This window comes from Macaca mulatta, chromosome 4 (genome assembly GCF_049350105.2).
Source record: "Macaca mulatta isolate MMU2019108-1 chromosome 4, T2T-MMU8v2.0, whole genome shotgun sequence".
Lineage (NCBI taxonomy): Eukaryota > Metazoa > Chordata > Mammalia > Primates > Cercopithecidae > Macaca > Macaca mulatta.
The window spans coordinates 74,986,720-75,011,620 of record NC_133409.1 but is presented as its reverse complement, the minus strand read 5'-3'; the positions used below and the strand labels follow the sequence as shown (position 1 = coordinate 75,011,620).

At 39.7% G+C, this 24,901-nt stretch overlaps 1 long non-coding RNA gene across 3 annotated transcripts in view; it reads left to right on the top strand.

Annotated features, from left to right (window-relative positions):
- Positions 1–22,177, top strand: part of LOC106998073 (uncharacterized) — a 123,827-nt gene extending 101,650 nt beyond the window's left edge. For 2 of the 3 annotated variants that reach the window (XR_013417007.1, XR_013417008.1), the window contains 3 exons: positions 16,950–18,516; positions 21,488–21,534; positions 22,055–22,177. This is a non-coding gene — a long non-coding RNA (uncharacterized LOC106998073). Of the gene's footprint in view, positions 1–1,199; positions 1,341–16,949; positions 18,517–21,487; positions 21,535–22,054 lie in introns of those variants that run through there. The other variant, XR_013417009.1, reaches the window with a different exon arrangement.
- The last annotated feature ends 2,724 nt before the right edge of the window (positions 22,178–24,901 follow it).

Genomic DNA, 24,901 nt, shown 5'->3' with positions numbered 1-24,901 from the left:
GGATCACCTGAAGTTGGAAGTTCAAGACCAAACCTGGCCAACATGGTGAAACTCTGCCTCTACTAAAAAAAATACAAAAAAAAAAAAAAAAAAAATTAGCCGGGCATAGTGGTGGACACCTGTAATCCCAGCTACTCAGGAGGCTGAGGCAGGAGAATCACTTGAACCCAGGAGGAAGAGGTTTCAGTGAGTCGAGATCATGCCAATGCACTCCAGCCTGGGTGACAAGAGCGAAACTCCATCTCAAAAACAAAAACAACAACAAACAAAAAAATAACGAACGAATTTTGATTTGTCAATTGTATCTCAATAAAGCTGAAAAACAATGTGAGTGGTTACTCTTTTTAAAATATTTCTTTGCAGTAGTAGACTTTATCCTTCCTTCCCTTGCTTTGCCATTTAAATACTGTTCAGTGTGGAAAGAAAGGAAAAATCCTGATTAGCCGATAGTATCATGAGAAGTTATTGAGCACAGTGCTCTTCTATGACACTGGAACTCAAGTCTTTGTCATGCATAGCTGAATCAGTTTTCTTTAAAACTGCAGTGGATGTGGGTCTAATTCACTACCACAAATATGTTAGGCTTTGCTCTTCAAAAGAAACCCAGAAATACTTGTCTTTGCAATCCAGCCACAGACACTATTAGTTGTGGGAATCAGAGGTATATGATTTTTGGATGGACAGATTTTGCTACAGGCGTGTTTAGATTTAATGTAGGGGATGATTTCTTTTGATTTGTGTTATTTGGGATACAGAACTGATACGCTTCTTTTTCTTTCATTGAGACCTGATAGAAAGATGGGTTATAATCTTTGTAGAGTGAAAAGGAAATGAATAATGTGGACCCAAAGTGTATACTTGGAAGTTACAAACAAGCATGAACTGACTTATTAAACTTTCCCTTCCGAGGGTGAAGGCTTCATGGTGTGTGTGTGCGCACGTGTGTGTGCGTGCACGCGCGTGCCTAAGCTCTGCCAGGATAATCCCTTGAGAACAGCCTCTGCTTCCTTTTGTGCGGAGCGTGGTCACACCCAGTGGCCAGTTAGGCTAATCGCACGTGTATATTCCCCGGGGATACCTGAGAAAGAGCAGCCGGCCTCAGTCACTTCCTCCGGTGGATGCCAGAGGCCAATCTGGATAATAGCAGAGCTACCTTGTTCCTTTCCTTTGTTCCAAAATGTGGTGCCTGGGTAGGAAAAAGCCCCACACCATTCATGATGTTAACAATAGCAGCATTAACAGTCATTGGACCCCCACCGAGTGTGTTATTCTTTAAATTGGGACACGTAAATATAATGAGATGGATTTTCGCAGGAACAAGGGCAGGCTGAAACAAAGAGGTATTGCTTTTTATTCTTATTTCCTTTTATTTTTGCATAATTTAAACATTTTGAACCTTAACTGTTCTTTTGATTTTACTTTTGAGTTGGGGAGGGTGATACCATGTTAATGTTAGAAAGAAAAAGGACCATCTTTTCAGAATGCAAATAGAGGCAGAAACTCTATTTATGAAAATTTAAAGAACTGTATGAAACAACCCCAAAACATAGCATCCTCAATTAGCATCACAATGACACTTTTCTTTCTTGTGTGCTTGATTTTTAAAATTCTCTTAATAGACACTGTGAAGGTCCCTTACTTTACTCAGGGGCGGGCATGACTCATGGATAGAAGCATTGAAGTTGTGTTTGTGACTTGTGCCTCTGCCGTAGGCTGATCATAAAGTAGAATTTGTGTCCATAGGAGGCTTCTTACCCACCCAGTGAAAATTTAGCCCATTTCTCTTTGGGAGAGAGCCTGTTATGGTCTTGTTTTCCTGGACTGTAGATACATTTTTCACACTTTATGAGTTTGCTTTTCCAGAACCTTATAGGGGACCATGTTGTTGCACCAGCTCTGATATTCATGCCACTGAAAACCTAAATCAAGCTTTACTGTTCTAATTGAATAGCCCCCTGGACAGCCAGTCCGTGGTGCCTTCACCCTTGTCTGCAGTTCAATCATTTGGCATGTTTCAGAAGAATAAGGACTTTAATCATCCAAACAAATTGAAGCCAAGAGACCAGGGTCTGAGTTCTGGTCTCTTGGTCTAAGGAGTAGTTGACCTTGGTTTGGAAATTACTTGGCTCCAACTAGAGTGACTCAGTCTCCTTCTGTCAAATCAGGAGGTTGTACTAGAAGATATCTAACATTTCTTCTAGCTCCTTGAGAAGGTAATTTTAATCAGAACCTCTTTTCCTCTCTTAGCTCATTTCCACAACCCATTATTTTCTTCTCAAAGATACTCATTTCTTAATTAAAGATAGCTATTTATAATGAGTCCTGCAGTCTCTGGGCTAGTGCTTGATTTCTCCTCTTCATTTCTGTGCTTCCCATAAATCCTGTAGCCATGATCTACTGCCAAATATCCAATGTGTAGGTGGTGATGTGTGTTCTTATTTTATTAAAGTAGAACTCTTGTTTTTCTTCCACCGTACAGATCGTTTCCCACTTGATGCTCATATGAGGAAGAAACATAATGTTTTACAATGAAAAACAAAACTTGCATTCATGGTTTGTGTCATTTGCTCCTCCTTCTCTACCTGGCCTGTACCAGCTCTTGCCCACATGAACTTCCCTCTTCTGAAGAGTTATCATGGTCCCAAGTGACTGAACAATAATGAGTGAAACATTCTTACCAGCAAGGTGGTTAAGGGAATTACATGGAAAGTTACATGACATTCTTGTTCAATGACCTCACTTTCAGTTGTTTCTTTAAATAGGTAGGATATTTCCCTGCCAGAGGTGTAACTGCCCAATGGGTTCACTTTGCCTACTGCCTAGACAGAGTCAATTTATCAAGACGGGAAAATTACAATAGAGAAAGAGTAATTCACACAAAGCCAGCTGTGCAGGAGACTGGAGTTTTTTTATTATTCAAATCAGTCTCCTTGAGAATTCAGGGATCGGAGTTTTTAGGATAATTTGGTGGGTAGGGTGTTCTGATTGGTTGAGTTGGAGATGAAATCATAGGGAGTCAAAGCTGTCCTCTTTTGCTGAGTCAGTTTCTGGGTAGGGGGCCATAAGACCAGATGCGCCAGTTTATTGATCTGAGTGGTGCCAGCCGATCCATGGAGTACAGGGTCTGCAAAATATCTCAAGTACTTATTTAGGTTTTACAATAGTGATGCTATCCCCAGGAGCAATTTGGGGAAGTTTAGAATCTTGCAGCCTTCAGCTGCATGACTCCTAACCTATAATTTCAAATCTTGTGACTAAGAGGGTTTGTTTTGGGAAAGGGCTGTGATCATCGTTGTTTCAAAGCTAGGTACCTCCCATAGTTAGTTCAGCCTATGCCCAGGAATGAACAAAGACAGCTTGGAGGTTAGAAGCAAGATGGAGTTGGTTAGGTCAGATCTCTTTCATTGTCTCAGTTATAATTTTGCAATGGTGGTTTCAATCAGACTTTGACATCCTGCTTCTATGGTCATAGTAGAAAAACAATAAAGCAAATCTGATATGCCAGTAAGAATGCAGTTGCCAGTATGGCCACACTGAGTGTACCTTCACCAGCTGCAGTATCACACACTACAGCCAGCTTTCAGGATTTTAACAAAACAAAGCCCTCACTCCAAATCAAAACTTAAAGCCTCAGTGCTTAAAGATGTAAGTTTGAGTCAATAGATAACAAATGCCAAGAGTGACCAGAACCCTCAAGTGAAAAGGCAGTACCCTTGACCAGTAGTTCTCCCATGTTAGCCTCCTGGTCATCACCTTGAGGGCATTTGATAAATCAGAGGCTAGAATGCACCCCACAGCTTCTGATTCTGTCAGTCATGGGCACCGCTGGAGAAATTGAATTTTTAACCCATTCCCAGATGGTGCTGATGCTGCTGTTTTTGAGATCCCCCTTTGAGAGCCACTGTTCTAGAGTATGAGGAACAAGAACTATAGACACACAAAGAAGACACTTCAGTTCAGCTAAAATGATTGCCTTACTGATGCTGCTAGAAAGTTGACATTACTCCTCGGTGAGTGGTCCTGGAGACTGATAGCAAAACCACTTGGCATTGTACATGTGTGTGCATAAAATGTGTAGCTCTCATTTTAGAATGGGGAGGGGCGAGGGGGATCATTCCTTATCAACAAGTTAGGGCCAGAGAAACTGCTGTCCACCTGCCTGGGATGAGTTTTGGTTCTGCCACTGACTAACTTTGCGATGTGGGGCAGATAATTTCAAGACTCTGTGAATCACTTAACTCACTTATAAAATGAAAATAACAATAAGAGCACCTACTTCATAAGGTCTTTGTATTAAATGGGCTAATATTTTTCAAGTCCTCAGATCAATACTGGGTACTCAAAACATGTAATACAAATGGAAAATGCCTGATTACAAGAACACTTTATTGCTATGTAAAATATTTGGGTTCTGCCACCAAGGGTGGGCCAAATCAGATAAACATCATAGAGAATTTTATTTTAACAAAGCTGATGATGGTCTGATTGTGTTGCATGGTATGACATAACACTATGCTTTTTCCTACTTCTCAGAGAATGCCTTGTGATTTTTAACACTTATGTTCTCCCCTGCTGGAGGGCTTGGGTCTTGAGCTCTTGTTCCTATTTCCTTGACTAAAGACGACATCTTGTTCGTGCTCACTTTATTGGCTTTTATATATATATATATATATCATTGTTCTTGTAACATAGACATGAGGGACAAGAATTATGGGAAACACAAAGAAGATATATCTCTACAAAAAGTGTCTTATCTTCCATCATTCTGTCTAGCAATCATCCGTCTAAATCAATCAGTCAATCTATCTATCTCTATATCTATCTAATCTATTGAATCTATCAATCGATCAATCAAATGATCTAATCTATCTATAATCTATCATCTATCTAATCTATGTCTGTCTATCTAGCTACTACCTACCATCTACCTATGTCTATCAATCATCTATCTATCATTTACCTACCCATCTATCTACCTATCTGTTAGAGTAGGCAAATAGCTAGACGTGAGTAGAAGTGGGGAGCCCCTGAGAAAAGGGAGGTCTGGAAAGTCTTACGCCCCAGAGACTATCCAAAACATGCATACTGGATATGAGCAGACAGGAGGAGAAATACCTATGCAGAAAGCAACGCCCCTTAAGATGCCCAGTCATCTCTCACTCTACAGTTAAAATGTCAGAATGTTCCTAGGTACATGCTGATAAGGAAGGAGAATCACAAAAGGGGACATTCCTAAGAAATATGCAGGCACAGTAAGTACAGATTTGACTGCTATACAACCTTTCTGGGATGGCGTTAACAAGGAATGCAGCTGTTAGGTAGAACGTGTGTCCAACACCAGGCTCATGCATGCGCACCAACCAATATTAAGAGAGGGTCTCACAAGCCTGGAGTGGGGACCAGGAGGGGAAAAGATGGGGACTTAAGGCAGAAGAAGGAAAAATTAGACAAGGAAAAAAGGCGGAGACTTAAGAAAGAGGCAGGAACTTCAAGAAAAATCTGACATACTAAAAACCCAATGCAGAATGGGTGCTGCTGTCTCATTCTCTTACAGCAATGCACTCTGCCTCATCTTTCAGAGGGTATTGTCTCTCTACATAAACTCTCTGCTCTCGATTTTCTTTCATGAATTCTTTTTTTTTTTTTTTTTTTATGGCTAAATTGTCACTCGGCAGAATCCTTTCTCCTAAGTAAGACTAAGAACTGAGGATTCCTGCCCTTCCCAATAGCATATCTACCTACCTGTTTGAACTTTCCCCTAGTCTGTGTAGTACTTTGTCATTCTCAGATATGTCATTTGAAAAGCAGAAGTTTTAATTTTGATGAATAGAATTTGTTTTTTTTTTAAGTTTAATGCTTTTTGTGTCCTAAGAAATCTTTTCCCATCTCAAGATTGTAAAGATATTATCTCCTGTAATAGAAGTTTTATGATTTTTTTAACTTTTATGTTGAGTTATTTAATACATTTCAAATAAATTTTTGTGTAAGGTGTGAGATAGGGACTGAGGATCATTTTTTCCCCATCAAGGTCCAATTGTTTCAGCATTGACAACTGAATAAAACGTCTACACTTGCTTCGTTAAAATGCCTTAGTGTCTTTGTGAAAGTGAATTGACCATATGAGTTTGGATCTATTTCTGCAGTCAGTTCTGTTTCTGTATCCTATGTGTCTATCCTTACACCAAAACCACACTGTCTTGATTTTTGTACCTTTATATAGGAAGTCTTGAAGTTAGGCAGTGAAAGTCCTCTGATTTTTCCTAGAATTGCTTGGCTATATCTCAGGTCCTTTGCATATCCACATGCATTTTAATATAGCTTATTAATTTTTATAAAATAATCTGATAGGATTTTAATCATGAATGCCTTGAAGCTGAGATCAGTTTGGGAAAATGCTTATCTTAATATTTAGCCTTCCAGTTCATGAATGTGATATATTGCTCAGTTTATTTATATCTTTAATTTCTTTCAGCAATGTTTTATAGATTTCAGTATATAAGTCATTGGCATCTTTTGTTAAATTTATTCCTGAGTACTTTTTTAAAAGCTAGTGTAAACGTTATTGTTTTAAAAATTCAAATTATTTCTACATTTTCTATATATAAATCAAATTGTGTATAGTAATTGTGTTTTGATCTTGTAAGGGAGAAGGAGTAATATCTTTTCGTCCGTCATTGCAAGGTTGATGGCTGACACCTTTATAAAGGAAGACAAATTAATGAGAGAAAAGCATAACCAATTTACTTAACCAAAGTTTTAGATGACATGGGAGTCTTCAGAAATAAAGAACCCAGGAAAACTGTGTATTTTTATTCTTGGCTGTAGTGAAGAATGGGCAGTCATGTGGAAGTATAATTGGACAACAAGGGGGTATGACCTCAGCAATGGTTTTTAGTTTAGATTCTTCTTGGCCTCTGGGTAGAGGGGAAGAACTCTGTGGAAGGAGACTCTTATGACTTACTTTCAGGGAAGATAGGTCAGAGAATTCTTTTATGACCATGCTTCAGAGAAGAAAGAAGAAGGTCAGGGAAGGAAAAAGGGAAGGTCAGTGAGACATTTCTACTTCTGCAGTTTTCTCAGTTTCCTTCAGCTTAAAATACTCAGTTGAAACCAAGGTGCCATATTGTGGGGTAGCATTTCCTGTGTCCCATTCATCTGATATCCTATGATCTTATTAAATTCATGTATCAAGTTTTTGTAGCTCTTTTTGTAGATACCTTAGAATTTTCTAGATAGATAGTTGTATCTTTTGCAAATAAATTTTGTACTTTCAACTTTTATGCCCCTTTTCTCTTTTACTTGCCTTATTGCACTGTATAAGAGTTTCACAACATTACTTCATAATAGTGGTGAGTGATGACACCAGACATCATTTTCTCTGCCTAATCTTCATGGGAAAGCATTCTTTTTCCTTTTTTTTTTTTTGCCATTTAGTGTGTTATGACTGTAGGTTTTTTATAGGTGCCTTGTGATAAGGAAGTTTTTCTATTCCTAATTTGCTAAGAACTTATGAATGGGTGTTGAATATTCTAAAGTGCAACTTCTGCATCTATTCAAATATGTGAATTTTCTTCTTTATTTATTAATGTGGTAAATTATATTGATTTATTCTCCAATGGTAGACTGACCTTGCATTCCTTAAATAAATCATTCCCGGCCATGGTGTAATATTATTCTTATACATTTCTGGATTCCGTTTGCTAATATTTTGGTGATAATTGTTACATATATATTAAAAATTATTTTTATCTATAATTTTTTTTCTTGAAATGTCTGTGTTGGTATTGGTGTAATGCTGGACTCATAAAGAGTTGAGAAATGCTCATTCCTCCTCTATTTTCTAAAAGTGTTTTTGTTTAAAGATTGCTATCTTTTATCTCTTAATATTTCAAAGAATTTAGCTTTAAATCAGTTGGGCCTGACATTTTCTTTGTGCAAAGATTTTGATCATGAATTTCATTTCTTTAACAGGTATAAGGGTACTTAAATATTAGATTTCTACAGTTTTCATTGTATTTCTAAGGAGATCATTATTTCATTTATCAAATGTATTAACACAATGTTGTTTATGATATTTGCTTTTTAACTTTCTAATGTCTGAAAATATTTTAGTTATATCTCCTTTTTAATTCCTGAATTTAGTAATTTGTGTTTTATCTTTCTTTTTTTAAAGTCTATCTAGGAATTTGTCAACTTTATTAATATTTTTAATGAATCAACCTTTTCTCTATTTTTTTGTTTTCTACTTTATTTTTACTCCAATTTTTATTGTTCCTTGCTTTTGCTTTTTGGGGGTTTCATTTATTGTTCTTTTTTAGCTTGTTAAGGCAGAAACTTAGATTATTGATTTAACTTATTTTGTTATACAGATATTTTACACATTAGCTCATTTATATGACAGATACCATTATTGCTGTCATTTTACAGATAAAGCAACTGAGGCTCGGTGAACTTGTAATGCCTTTAGTGTCAGAGATCTAGAATGGGTGAAGCCCAGATTCAGACCCAGGCGTCATGGCTCCCAAGTCTGCTTGTGGACCCTTGAAAGCAAGGGCGAGCCATAAGCATTGCACCTTTGAGAGAACTGATAAGTTAGAACCACAGGCACTCCTGAGTGCTTCCTTCATCATTTTCTGCACGCCTCCCAGTGTGCGTAGTCTCTACCTCCTTCTCCCATTAGCATGAACCGTGTATGTGATACAGTGTGAGCACTGGCCTGGAGGGTTCAGATCCACGTGGGTGGCCCACATACTCTTGCCAAGTGAGCATCTAAAGATGTTTTTATGTAGCTTCATCGATAATTAACCTCCACTCTCTGCCTCATTCCATGCTTCCCTACTTGCCTGCCTTCCTCCCTCCCTCCAGCCTGGGTGCTTGGGGGCCTAGGTTGGGGACCTCATTGTGACTAACTTAGCAAATTGTCTAGCTCCAGGAGGCTGCCAGGACCCAGGCGGGAGTGCGGGAAGTTTTCAAGGTCTGTGCTCCAGGGTGTGTGATGCCTTGACTGCTCCCCGAAGAGCTCACTGCTTATAATCGCAGAGTTTTTGGCATGTGCTCTCTGACAAAAGAACAGATGTTTCCTACAAGAACAAAAGAACAGGGCATAACTGTTGGCCTAACGGTTTGCCACTAATAACATTGAAAGTGGAAGCAACAAGTCCTAACGAGAAGGTCCCTACAGGATCATGAAGCCAGTGCCAGGGAATGAAAGAACTCAAGGCTGCTTTTACGTTTTAATAGGCAGTGTGCTGGATGTTTGTTAACCTCTTCGGATAAATGGCAACAGGCTATTCTTTTTAGCTGTGTTGATGAATTTTGTAGCTGTACAGTAATGATGGCTTCACAAGTTTCCTTACAAGATCCCAAGCCCGTGTCCATTTCAGAGACACACTGAGAGGGTTATGACAGGCTCGGCCAACCCTGCAGCATCAGCCTACAGTCCATATATGGGGGAAGCCTTAGCTAAATTGCAGCTCTCAGCCAAACTAAAAACACCAGAGCAAGTTTTTCTCTTTGTTGCTGGCTGGAACTTCAAAGCACAAAGAGCCCACACACAAAAATGAAAAACAAAGAACCCTAAAAAAGGACCCAGCCTCAGAGCCCACCCCAAAAAATTTAGTATGCCTCTTGTGTTACAAACCTTTCACCCCATATGTCACGTGTCACCCAGGGTTTCAGTCGCATTCCTAAAGTCATTCCTCTGATTTTTCATCTCTGAAGAATATCTTCTTTGAGGTTGTCCTTGGCTTTAGCCCAAAGGAAAGACATTTTGTTCTCTTTCTTTTCCCCAGCCACCTACCCTGACTATTTCTTCAAACTAACAGACATAGGGAAAATATTATCTAAAAATTTTTAACTTCTTTTACCACGAACTGTTATCACCAAAAACGTTCAACGTTCGGGTTTAGTCAGTCATAGTTAGCAAAGAACATTCACAGCATCTCTGACGTCAACAGGATCTTGAGAAATCTCTCCTCCTATTTCCCTTGGACTTTAGCGAGAGGGATGGGTATATATGCCAATGTGGCAACTGGACATCCTCATTGATATTTGTGGCCCCAGCTTATACCTTTTTCCTGATGTTCTGTTTGCTGATTAGCATGATTCATTATATAATCACCTCTTCTTTAGGAAGGGGTTTTCAAAATATTTACCATTATTCTAGCAATTTATATAAAATTTTATGGTGCTGTTACTGTAATGGGAATGTGGGAAATCAAGAACCAAAACCTCAAAATGACTGAAAATTTTCGTAAGGCAAATCCATTAATAACATATACATTTGAGTCCATGTTATTTTTCTGAAAATGTGGTTGAGCTAATGCAATTATGAAAATGTTGTTTCTTAGAAATTAAAAAGTTTTGAGTTCAGTAGGTACCTAAAATAGTTGTAATCACTCTTATATTTGGGCTCCAAATATGGGTTACATATTTAGACTGAGTGCCAGTTGAGGAGCACATAAAAATACCCCAATCCTATGATTCTGTTATTCATAGTTATACATTCTGTGTCCCAGAGACTAAATATCAACAGTAGATTCCTTCGAAGATTGGATGGGTATGAGTGGCAAGGTGACAGATCTTAACATCTTGAGATGGTGGCAGAATTGAGTTAGCAGTTTTTATAAAAAATAGGCCAGGATAGAAGTTAGACACATCAGTGCTGCTGAATTTGTTTCAAATCAACTGTGTGGCTCCAGGCAGCCAGATTTCTCTCTGTGTGCTGGTTTCCTGATCTGCAAAATGGACATAAATGTGTTTTCTCTAGGACCTCTCTCAAAATTCTCACGAAGATAAAACAGGCCTTTATTTGGGATAGAGCTTTGAAAGTAACACATATTACACATGTTACTCAAGCTGTACTTAAGACAGCATGCTGTGATTTTGAGGCAGCCACATCAGAAGATGTCTGGAGCTCTCAGCCTCTGTGGGGCGTGCTCAGACTGAATTGAAATTTTTGGTCAGTGAATCCTGGTGGCTAAATGACTATTTTCCATATTTAAGTCATCTATTTTAAGTTTATTTTCATGACATGATTCAGAACTTAATAGAAACAAATGTGCATCTATTACAATTCAAAATTGAACTACCTGGGTGGCGTTGGGTGGGAGAAACAGATTGAAATGAGAGAGAGAGGAAAACTTAACATTTCTATGGTAATAAAAAAGTAGTCTTTACAAAACTGAAAACACTAAGAATTGAACCAACAAAAATGGTATGATGGAACCAACAGAATTTCTGCATTTGGAAGCAAACTAGAACTTGGTGACTGTACTCAGGTCTCTCTCTTCTTTTCAAACTGTTGGATGCCTTTGCTTCATTGTTGTGTTGTCGATGTTTGCATTTTAATTATAACAATGACACTTACCTATCCCTATTTAAGCCATCATGAAAACTCTGTGTTGAAAATCTGCTTGACTGGATAAAAAGTCTAAAAAACACAGAAAGATAGCACTCCTGTCCCCAAGCCATATGGGCAAGTGATTTGAGGTCATTTTCCAGCAGGAGTGACAAATTTAACACAAGTGATCTCCCCTTTTACCGCCCATTTCTTGTGGGTAAGGTCTGGGTCAGTGATCATAGTCAATGACTACAAATGAGTGGATTTCTAGGGAGACACACATGTTCCTGTTAGCCTGTTAATATGTTGTGGTTTGCCTGAGAGAGTGCAAGGTTTACCCCTATGGCCCAGCCTGATGATTAATTGTACCTCTTTTCATTCCTGAGGTGTTTGGATTTGGGTGAGAAGTTGCGCGATCATACTACTCATGCTGGGTGCGGAGCACACAACCTGGGCATTAGGGTCCCTGTGTCCTCATCAAGTGGGAGGTCTGGCCCAGGTAGCATAAACCAGTTGTCATTGCATGGGATCAGGGTAGATCTAGGTGCTTTGATGACAGTCTGTTGGTCTGTGCTCTTCCCTTTATGTATATTCCCAAACTAATGTCTCACTAAATTCACTAAGTGCAGTTTCTGGCTGCAACATTTCTATTTGGGAAAGATGCCAGAATTGTCAGCCAGTAAAGACTTCAGCCCTTTCTTGGCCAATTTGCCAAAAAAACATCAGAGGGAGTTATTGATCTTTTCCCTTGTACTCATTCAGCTAATTTTTTTTTTCCGTTTCCTTTCTTTTCTTCTTCTTAAGCTGACATTCAATAAAAGCTATTTCTTTCAGGTGCCAGCAACATGTCAGCACCAATACCATTCACAATATGAGTTGTAGTCTCCCCCATTTCTCTACAAAGGTCCTTTTCTTGGTTCTGTTGACAGCACAGGTATTTGTCAAACTTTGCTTTCCTCTTGCATTTATTCATGAGTGACTTTGAACCTGGACTGGTTCATGGGACTGGATTCCATGTGGATACTGTATTTGAATACTACTGCAAGTTGCATGCTTAAAAAAATATAAAACAGTATACACTGCTTATCAGAACAATCTTATTTTATACTTAATTTATAGAAGAAAGCCCAGTAGATTAGTCAGGGACATCTAAATAGCTGGTTTCTCAGCGGGAGCAAATTTTGGATTTGGCCTTCAGAAACATGAACTATTCTTTCAGAAATCTCTGGCACTGCATAGTGCTATGCTTCCCCCCATGAGAGCTGTTCACTTACCACCTCTTCCTAGCTGGAGACCCAGGCTTACACTAGCCTATGAGGTACGATGAAAGAGGAAGCCTAGAGAATTGCAGGCATAATTACCACAGAGATAGGCAAGGCAGTTACGGTGACAATAAATATTTAAGATATCTGGGAAGTTGTTTTGTTTTTTTGTTTGTTTTGAGACGGAGTCTCACTCTGTTACTCAGACTGGAGTGCAGTGGCATGATCTTGGCTCACTGCAACCTCCGTTTCCCAGGTTCAAGTGATTCTCCTGCCTCAGTCTCCCAAGTAGCTGAGATTACAGGCATGTACTGCTATTTTTGTATTTTTTTTTTTTTTTTTTGAGACGGAGTCTTGCTCTGTCGCCCAAGCTGGAGTGCAGTGGCGCGATCCTGGCTCACTGCAAGCTCCGCCTCCTGGGTTCACGCCATTCTCCTGCCCCAGCCTCCCGAGTAGCTGGGACTACAGGCGCCCGCCACTGCGCCCGGCTCATTTTTTGTATTTTTAGTAGAGACGGGGTTTCACCGTGGTCTCGATCTCCTGACTTTGTGATCCGCCCGCCTCGGCCTCCCAAAGTGCTGGGATTACAGGCGTGAGCCACCGCGCCCGGCCTATTTTTGTATTTTTACTAGAGATGGGGTTTCACCATGTTGTTCAGTCTGGTCCTGAACTCCTGACCTCAAATTATCCACCTGCCTCAGCCTCCCAAAGTGCTGGGATGACAGGCATGAGCCACCATGACTGGCCTCTGAGAAGGTTTTTTTTTTTTTTTTTTTTTTGAGATGGAGTTTTGCTCTTGTTGCCCAGGTTAGAGTGCAATTGCGCGATCTTGGCACACTGCAACCTCTGCCGCCTCTGGGAAGCTTTTAAGAGCAGGATGGTGACAACTACGAACAGATTCATATGCAAACTGATGGTTGGGACAGGCATTTGACAAATTTGCAACTGATTTGCCTGACTTATCCTGAAAAGAGCTCACCCTTTCACTTGAATGATGCTGGCCAGAACACTCTGCTGCTGCTTGAAGGTATTTCCTGTGTGGAGTCCCCCAGTGAGTACAAAAATATGGGCCAAGTGTAGCCCAGACATCTGAGTAAATCTCACTCAATTGTGGATCCACATGAGAAGAAGTAAAACCAATGTCCCGTTTCCTACACTGACACGGAAGATGCTGCTTGTCTCAGCACCTGGCTTGTCAAGCAGCCACGCTCAAACCTCTGATCCTCTTTGATCCTGCCTGACACTGCTTCATAGAATTTCAATTCCAGAGGAACTCAAATCAGCAATATTTTCTTTATGTTCTAGTTCTTCCCCCCTCTTGCCCACTCACCTTTTCTCATAGTCCTAGGATCAGGGCTTTTGAAGTTATATAACTTAATATGAGTAGGAATCACTTGGATTTGGGAAGAGAGAAGTGTTGATATAGTGGAATATAAGTAATTTACAAATTGATATATGCATTCTAAATATATGCCTGTGAAATTTCTGCAATTCTAAAATGGGAATAGAACCAAAATATTTAGTCAGACATGATAATTATAGCTAACATTTATTGAAGGCTTATAACGGGCCAGCTACTGTTCTAATTGCTTTACATTTATTAGCTAATGTTCTCATAATAGTCCAGTGAGACAATTCTTATCACCATTTTACGAAGCAAGAAACAGGCACAGAGAGGTTGTGACTTGTTCAAAGTCACCACTGGGTGATGGAGTCAATATTGGGACCCATGTCTTGTGACTCCCCCAATCACAGTGCCATGCTGCCAGTACAGTTCCAAAATGATAGTAACTCTTGCCCCTTAACTTTGAAAGAGTTTTGCAAAGCCTGGTCTCATAATATGTAAAGAACAGTGCTTGAATTTCTTGCCTCATAAGTATCAATAACCAGAAAGTAATATTTTGGAAAGCAGTATCCCTGGATATTAATTAGCTTGCTTATGTATGTTAGCACCCTAGGGCTGCTGTGATAAGGGACCACAGACTAGGTACTAGGTGGCTTAACACAACAGCATTTTCTTCTCTCCCAGTTTTGGAGGCTGGAAGTCTAAAGTGGAGGTGCTGGCAGGGATGTGCTCTCTCAGAAGGTTCCAGGGGAGGATCCCTCCTGGTCTCTTCCAGCCTCTGCTGGCTGCTGGCTCTCCTTGGCCTTCCTTGCCTTGTGAATGCAGCTCCCCACGGCCTGCCTTCATCACACAGAATTCTCCCTGGGTGTGTGTCTTTGTCTACATTTTTCTCTTCTCAAAAGGACACCAGTGGTCGGGCACGGTGGCTCACACCTGTAATCCCAGCATTTTGGGAGGCTGAGGTGGGTGGATCACCTGAGGTCAGGAGTTCGAGACCAGCCTGACCAATATGGTGAAACCCCATCTCTACTAAAAATACAAAAAGTAGCAGCATGTGGTGGCATGCGCCTGTAATCCCAGCTACTTGGGAGGCTGAGGCAGGAGAATCACTTAAACCCAGGAGGTGGAGGTTGCAGTGAGCCAAGATCACACCATTGCACTCCGGCCTGGGGAACAAGAGAGAAACCCTGTCTCAAAAAATAATAAAAAAATTTAAGATTTAAAATTACAATTAAAATTTAAAAAAAGGACATCAGTCATTGGATTAGGGCCCCCCAATCCTGGTATGACTTCATTTTAACTTGATGACATCTGTAGAAACCCTATTTCCAAATAAGGTCACCCATGGTCTTGGAGTTTGGACTTAAACATACCTTTTTGGGGCACATAATCAACAATAATATACATATCTAATTAGCCTGTATTATCACCTATGTTTTAATTTTGAGAATAAAACAAGAATAATGTTTCCCCATGCAATTTCTTTCTTTTTCCTCCAAAACACATGCATAATTCTTTTATTTCTTCCTTAAAACAGCATCTAATCTACCAGCAGATGTTTCTCCCATAATAACAGGCACATAATACCCCACTTGAGAGGTCTGGGATTGGGTGGAGTGGTTCTCATGATAGCTTTTTTATTTTGTAGCGGACGCCTTTTTATTTTGTCTTCTAAATTGCTTTTCCATTACTTGTTTATAATATTAACAGCTAAAACCACAGTATGGGAGTGATCATATAGTTGACATTTACAATTAACGTTATACAGCCAGAATTTCTCCATGTTATTGCAAAAACTTAGCTGATGTGTTAACATTCCTTATAATATTTCAGCAAATTAAAAATATACAATTAAATCTTTCTCATAGTTGACACTTACATTCTTCTCATTTTTTTTCTTTTGTATTAGTACTGCAGTGAATATTTGTGCTTATATCTTTTTTCTTCTTTTGTTCTTTTTTCCAAGAGGAATTTCTTAAAAAATAAAATATTTTGGTGTATCTTGATAGCCTATCGTTTGATATTGCTTGCTGTCACAAATTGCACTAGAATCACCCCAACATTGTTATCACAATCTGATCATTTAAAATTTTGTTTTAAATAGCCTTTTATTGTTTACATTTTAACTTCATTATTATCATGGTTGAACAGTTTTCAAATGTGTTTCTTCTAAACATTAAAATCATCTGGGAACTGAAAAAAAAAAAGACAGCTTATCTTTCTTTCGCAGTTGTTAAAAACATGTGAGAAGGAAGTTAGATTGAATTAGTTGCATAACCCAATATTTAAGGTTTCCTGAGTCAATACAGCCACATATTTTTTTTTGTTCCTAATGCCAAAATTTTTAAATTTCATACTTAAAAGAGCCAACATTAACACACACACACACACACACACACACACACACACACACACACACACACACATTTGCTTTATTAAGATACATTTGTTAGAACAAAAGACCCAGTATATATAACTTGTTTTACTTAAATAACATTATTTGAATGTATACTGTGTTCAGTGGTGCTTTCCGCCTAGTTTAGTATGGTGAACACATGTCCTAAATATTCAGTATAAACTTGTTGAATGGAAGATGATTCACCCCTTAATGAATTTATAAGTATCTGCTTAAATTATCTTTAGTAAATAAAATTACCAGCTTGTCAGTCACTTTTCTAAAATGGCTGCTTGCTAAATTAATTTACAAGTTTATCAAATTGCATTTATGACTTTAAAATGTATAGTAATATGCATTGATTAGGAATTTATAAGATTTCTGAAATGTGTGCATTTAAGATTCTATGGATGATTAGAGGAGACATATTTCAAAAAGTGTATATCCTCAATGATATGTCTTTTAAGTCACATCTACTTTATATCAGTTGTTTGTAATTGAATCCAAGAGGGTCCAGTTGAGGGCTGGCAAAAAGGGATTTTAGTTAATCTATATGATTATCCGTTATTTAAAAGTTAATTACGTTTTTTCACGTCTGTTTTACAGCAAGTGTGGAATTGGCCCCAAACTCAGAGTCCGTCTGGGTACTCAGTCCTGTGTCGGTTTAATGTTGGTGTCCTTCTTGGCCTCCTCCTATAGACTTTGTGTTGCCTTCGACTTAGGAATCTTGGCCTTGGCGGATGGGACAGTGAACTCAGTCTTCATCCACTGACTTGAGGATTTAGTAGCTCTTGATTCGGATCCAAGAACCACACTATGAGCTAAGTAATCAGGCTTCCTGCTTTATGAGCTAAACATGTATATGTATATAATATGTATATATTGTATATGTATGTATATTTTATATATATATGTAGTTGAACAACATTTGAGCTATGCAGGCACACCTATGTGTTGATTTTCTTCCACTTTTGCTACCCATGAGATGGCGGACCAAAGCCTCCTCTTCCGCCTCCTCTCAGTCTGCTCAACATGAAGATGATGAGGATGAAGGCTTTATGATGATCCACTTCCGTTTAATGAATAGTGACTATTTTTTCTCTTCCTTATAATTTTTAATAACATCTTTTATGTAGCTTACTTTATTGTAAGAATACAGAATATAATACACATGACATATAAAATATGTGCTGATCAATTGTTTGTGTTATTACTAAGGCTTCCAGTCAATAGTAGGCTATTAGTGGTTAAATTTTTGCAAAGTCAAAAATCTTACATAAATCTACTACTGTGTAGGGGGTCAGCACCACTAACTCCCATGTTGTTCAAGGGTCAGCTAGACACACATGCACACATATATGCACACACATATCTGTATATAACTTTTAATCTTATGTCTTTTGTATTCTGGGCTTGGTTTGCAATTCTAAAGTGAACGGAGAGCCAACTATTTGTCATAGAAAAGGAAAAAGATGCTACTAAAATCAACTTCAACTGCTTTAGCACCAAAGAGAGTAGCATTACTTATTCTTAGACTGATACCTTTTTATTTAAATAAAATATGTTGATAGAGAACTGTTGGTGCAATGTTTGAGTGCTCAAGAGACTGGGTTGGAGAGAAACAAAGAACCTAAGTGATAGCTTATGTCCTCTGCAGGAGAAATGAAGAGGGGTAAGGAGGAGAAAAAGTGAGAATGAGACTGGCTTTCTGGAAGTCTGAGGAGACACGCTAGCCAGTGAGGATTTCCTGTTAGTGGTGGTGACAGAAAGAAATGAAAAAGAGGAGGAATGTCTAACATTTAATTTTAAATTGTTTCTTCATGGTGTTACTATTTAATTTCCTTCATCTCTCTAGGCCTTTGGCGAAGATGAATTTCCTTCATCTCTCTAGGGCTTTCAATGGAAAGAGGCCATGTTCCCTGTCCGAGTAGACAAGGGGCCAGTGAAAAGAGAACAGATAGGAAAGGCATTCTACTTCTTGGAAGCAATATCCTTGGTTTGATTGTGCGTAACACCATCCTTGAATTCTCTTTGTTAGAAAGAGCTTCTGTATCAGCTGAGAAGGCCTCCATTTGAGCCAACACTATTCCCGATCAGCCTTGTCTGATCCCAGAATGGCTCTTCTGAGAACAGGAAGGTTTTCAATTCTTCCTACCACACCAACCAGTCTCAGGTAGGTTGCAGGACCTGGAACATCATAGCAAGTGATATTTGGGGTTCACATTGATTAGAGTCTGCCACAAAGGGCTACAGAATCTTCCAAAGGCTGTGATCTAAACATCTGCCTGCTTATTCTTGGGGTTGATCCTGGTCACCTGGAGTCTGCTTCCCAGCTTGGACAGAATAATTCCTGGACTCTGCTCTCCCTTTCCTGATATTTTTTCTTTATACTTTGCCTGGTTTCAAATCTAGATTTTTGATCTACCTCCATATTTGTCTCTAGAATAATAAGTGCCCATTCAGTTTCCCATGATAAGTCTTTTGCCTTTGTCCACAGCTGGAGAGCATTCCCTACATTTCCAGCCTTAGCTTTTCCCAGAAGGACTAGCAGAGTCTCAATCCTAATTACTATTTAAAGTAGTACCCAAGCCAGACTAGCACAACTCACCAAGCCCCAGTCCTCCCTCCCTGAGCTACTGTAAGTTCAACTGGTTGACTGGTCCCCTAGCCCCTTGCAAAGAACATGCACTCAATGTATATTTCTTAATAAATGGATGAATACTTTATTCTACTGGGGAGATAGAAGAAGAGAAACAGGAGAGACATTCTAGTAGAAAAGTAATATTAATGAGGCCAAATGTGTTCATTTGTCTTTTTACCTAATAGACAATAAAAGATTGCCCTATTGGAAGGGAAGCTCAAGGCTGGATGAAATGCCAAAGTGTCTTTTGTAAGAACTTTCCAGATATCCTTAAGCTTGTGGTAGTCACCCCTGGAGTATCTTTTTTAAAGTTCAAAGATATCCATTATAGATGCAGGGGGGAAAGCACAAAAAGGAAAACAAAAACATACGTAGAGGTACATTAGGCAGGATTTAGGTACATACAGAAATTCATCAGTGAGGTGCCTAACTTTATATATATATATATACACACACACACACACACACACACACACACACACACACACACGCACAGAGCTGTTTTTAGCTACAAATCTAGTGTGGTCTCTCCCCAAACCTAGGGAGTAGCTGAGATTCTCTGTGGGTGGAGAACCTGCTGGATGAGAATGTTGGGGCCTGTGCAGAAAATAGGATTGAAAGAACCATGGTCAATCTCATGTTTAGGAAAATTCTTGTGAAGATTTTTGTTTCTACTTGACTAGGTCATTAAAGATAAGACACTAAAGATAGGCAATCTAAATGCCATTTTACACATATGGTGGATGGATGACTCTGTGTCCTAATATTTCTGAACCCTTATATGTAAAGTAAAAGTTACCTTATATGTAAAGTAAAAAAAGTACCAATCCATATTTCCATTTCCTTTTTGCCATCTCTTGTCGACTAGACACTTTTCAGGATTTTTCCAAGGAGAGCACTGAAACTTTGTTTTGCTTTTCTGCAAAGATCTGTATATGAAGTTGTGTTTGCTGTCTGGCTTTATGAGAGACTCCATGCTTTTCTGACACTAACATTCTGGGGCTCTTTGTCCAGTCCTTCCTCCTTGGTCCTCCATGGTTCTCCTGAGATGCAGGTAACTGAAGGCTTGAGCTGGGAAAAAGCTTTTGTTCTATGATGATTCTAAGTCTTACTCTTTCATCACAAACACTAAAGTGCAGTTCTAAGCGCAAGTACAGTTTTCCTCATCTTTATGTATTTTTCCCAAGATTTTATAGCAAAGTTTTTGTTTTCTGCACCACCTCTACCCCGCTACTCCTACTTCAGCCCCTACACAGCTGAAAGCCGGAAACTGAAACATTTTTGACTGGAGCAGACAGGTGGAAGATGCTGCCAAACCATGTGTACTTACATTGGTATAGACTGGAATTTTGTGTAAGAAAAATTCACATTTTTAGAATCTTTACTATATTTGACTTACCTGGGTTAAGCAATTGCATATTTTCATGGGGAGAGGCCCAAGGCCTAGTGGCTTAATGTGCAAATCACAAGGCTGGGGCTCGGAAGGAAATCCTAGCCTCTGAGAAGTGGCAGCTGTGTAAAAACTCAACCTAGGAAGGACAAACTGTGTTTTCTCCTTCTCACCATTGCCCTCTGTCTTCCTCTTCTTCATCTCTCAGCCTATGTGAAAAAATCAAATCCAGGCCAGGCACAGTGGCTCACGCCTATAATCCCAGGACTTTGGGAGGCCAAGGCGGGCGGATCACGAGGTCAGGAGTTAGAGACCAGCCTGGCCAATATAGTGAAACCCTGTCTCTACTAAAAATACAAAAAAACAAAAAACAAAAAAAAGAAAAAACAAAAACCAACCCGGGTGTGGTGGTGCGTGCCTGTAGTCCCAGCTACTCCGGAGGCTGAGGCAGAAGAATTGCTTGAACCTGGGAAGTGGAGAGGCGGAGGTTGCAGTGAGCCAAGATCATGCCACTGCACTCAAGCCTGGGCGACAGAGTGAGAGTCCCTCTCAAAAAAAAAAATCAGATCCATTTTCCTAAAGCAACTATCTTATCCCTAAGTTAATTTCAAACCTACATGTCATCTTCCAGACCATATTTAACATTGACAATTTTATACTGACTTGGTAAAATTGGTGACAAAGATTATTTCACATTTTTGTTTCAAATATAATATAGTCAATGTCTAGTCAGTGTCAAGACAGTTTTCACCCAAATTCTGAAGGCTAAGAGAAGCATTCACCTCAAGCAGGAATGTCCCTTCTGCTTTGTGGTCATTTCTAGAAAACTTAGTGACTTTCAGAGTTCACACCTGAAGGACAACTGAGGTCAACTTGGGCTTCTTTATTTCAATTTTACTGAATTTTGATCATTAATCAGATTATATCTTTAAATTTATGGCATACACTACATACACATGCACTCATATTTACCTATAGGAATAATTGCAATAAATATATTTTTTCTCAAAGTAACAAAATTTTAACTAAAAAAAAAAAATCCAACAAGCAACTAAATTGGGACTAATCATTCATACACAAAATGCTCCTTTTGTTTTTGTTTTTTGGCTTTAGAGAGAAACCAAATCAACGATCTGTCAGACTCCTACCGCACATTAGAAGTAAGTCACGCGTAATACAGTGATCTAATAGTAGATAGCAATGGATCTTATATAAGAACTGAAAAAAAGTTAGAATTGAAACAATGTCATGTGAACATGAGGGGGTTGGAAATATTTTTAAACGAATGTTTCTCATTGTTGCATGGGTAGTGAGAGTAACTGCCAAAATGTGGGCAAAACTGGAGAATTATGCAATGGGAGGAAAGAAATCAAAACCTGCAACATAATTTTGACTCTATTGTTATCAGAATTTTTTTGGAATTAATAATAAAATTGAGCAGGTGGAATGAGTCAGTTGATGACTCAGGAAGGCCCATAGGAAACTTAAAACTGTTAAGCAGAACACTTGTTCCTCACCACGAATTTCAGTTTTCTTCAAATGGTCTTTCAACAGAAAATTGCATCTGTAAGATCTCCATCCCCCACCCCTACAACCCACATTTGACTTTAAGCCTTTATGAAAATGATAGACTGCCAGTACAGATTGTTCACGTCTTTTTTTTTTTTTTTTCAATTTTAGGAAAACAAATGAAACAAATGTTTTGAAGATGTCTCCAGAGGTGCCCAGTAGAAGGGAGTGGGAATGGAGATGTAAGCGAGGAAATGGTCTGTTTTGTGCCTTGAAATAAACAGAGTACTCTGAGTTCTGGCCTCGACTCCCACCCGTATCCTTGAAATGGTTTTCTAACTTGTCTCCCTGGTAGAATCTCTCTCCAGTGTTTCCATGACACTGCTGGAGGAGTGATCTTTGTGAATCACAGTGGTGATCATGATGACCTTCTGATGAGAATTAGGCAGTATCTCCCCCTGCGGCTGCCCCACGTCCTTCCACTGTAGCTTCTTTCATCTACTTTTAGGCTCTGTGAAACCCCTGCACCCTGGTATACATTTGTCTCTCTCAGAAGGATGGCGACTCCATGTGGATGCTGACTTTGTTTTTCACTTATCTCTGTGGTTTTTTTGTTTGTTTGTTTTTTGTTTTTTTTGAGACCGAGTCTCCATCGCCCAGGCTGGAGTGCAGTGGTGTTATCTCAGCTCACTGTAAGCTCTGCCTCCCAGGTTCATGCCATTCTCCTGCCTCAGCCTCCCGAGTAGCTGGGACTACAGGCACCTGCCACCACTCCTGGCTAATTTTTTGTATTTTTAGTAGAGATGGGGTTTCACCGTGTTAGCCAGGATGCTCTCGATCTCCTGACCTCGTGATCTGCCCACCTTGGCCTCCCAAAGCACTGGGCACTTATCTCTGCTTTCAATTGTTGCCTCCTCCTGGAGGCCTCCCCCATCTCATGCCTTGCAAGTTGTCCATTGTACCTTCTCCTCTGTTCTCAGAGGATTTGGTCTCTGCCTCACTTAGCACTTCATAGTGCTCTGTCATGATTCACATGTTTTCTCCACTGTGTGTTCCCATCATAGTTGACTGAAACCTTCATATTTGGTGACCTTAGTAGTCCCTTACAAAGTCATATTCCTTAGTAGGTTTCAGAGGAGAGCATGCTAACAGCATGAACATACATTTTTCTGGTTGACTTTTGTATTCCTGACTGAGTCTCATCCTGGTATTTCTTGGACCTGTGGCAATGCCTTCTTTTTGAGGAAGTCCCCTCATCACCCAGTCTTCCTGCCGATACTCTCATGGAGACGGTGCCATTGCTGAGGGTGCTGTATCCTGGGGCTTCCAATCTTCAAGGTCCTCACATGTTTGCACTATCCTGAGTTACATGTGCCAGAAGGTCCCTGTATTCTGTGTAGCTATAAGTGCAATGCCTTTTTCTTCTCAGGATTCACCCTTGGTCCCCAGGGAGGGACAGGCCAAGAAGCAGGTAGGCAAGAGACTGAGGCAGATCACCATGAACTGGTTTTTCAAATTCAGTCATGGTGTATATCCAGTCTCAATCTCAGCTGCAACACCCTGGTACCTTTCTCTTTCCTTTCATCACTTAGGCAATCACAAACATTTAGGAGGTGCTTTCTGAAACTTCAGAACGCTCTGGGACTCTCTGAAGAAGGCCTTTGTGTTCCTGCAAACCTCCCTCTTGTCCCCAACCAGTTTGGTCACTGTTGTTTGGTACCCAACCCTGCTCTATTTTTCTTTATGCTGGTGAGGCTCTGATGCCTTGTAACTGAATTCCCAGGCTGAGCCACACTTCTGGTACACTTAGCCGAAAGCCTGGAGAGAACCTCCAATAAATATTACAAAGCAGGGAACAAAAATCTTAAAACTGGACACTGAAAATGGATGTCTTATAAGGGCCTCTCAGAATTTCAAATTCAATTGCCTCTGAAGCCCCCAGACAATACAATATTCTACTCTAAATAAAAACCACATACATCATGGTGCCTTTTTTTTTTTTCTTTTTGAGATGGAATCTCTCTCTGTTGCCCAGGCTGGAGTGCAGTGACGCGATCTCAGCTCATTGCAACCTCCGCCTCCTGGGCTCAAGTGATTCTCCTGCCTCAGCCTCCCAAGTAGCTGGGATTACAGGTGCCTGCCACCATGCCCGGCTAATTTTTTTTATTTTTAGCAGAGATAGGGTTTCACCATGTTGGCCAGGCTGGTCTCGAACTCCTGACCTCAGGTGATCCACCCGCCTCGGCCTCCCAAAGTGCTGGGATTACAGGTGTGAGCCACCGCACCCGGCCCATGGTGCCTTTTATTAACATTATTGAAATATAGCTCTTCATTGACATCTCAGCTCTCTATTCCAGGAAAGAATGTCTACTTTATTTTGGTAAAATTGAAGGAATACCTAAAATATTCCCACCTGGAACACAAGGATATTGTGGTTTCAAATCTCAATCTCCTTTTAAGAGGATATACTTTTAGTTATCAAATTTTTCTTACTACTGGGGGATTTATACTCAAATTACCAGTGGCGCACCCTACTGCCTGATTGCAATGATTTTCAGTGTGTGATGGACACTGTATTTGAGAGGTGTTGATCTGAAAGGAAGTTAGAGATGTCATACCTATTACCACTATGCATAATTTGAAAGTGGAGTGGAAAGATCTAGAATAGTAGAATAACAGATAACCTTAGTAATAATCTTATCCTTAGATACTGCTAGACTTCTATGAAAATTTGTCAGTACCATTCCACTCTCACTTTTCTGAAAAACTGAGTGTTTCAGAGTTCAGCATTTTTCTGATTTTATAATTTATGTCACATTTCTAGTACAGTGCGGCAGCATTCCCTAGTAAACCCCTTAATTGTGATATTTCACAATTGCCAATCAGGGATCATGGCCAATGGCAGGAAAGCAAAAGTATCCACGGCAGGTTTTGAAAAACAGTCATGAGAGGCAGCTGGCATGCACCTTTGCTCTCTTCCTCTCCATCACTGTCTCTGACTTGCTGCCTGGAAGATGA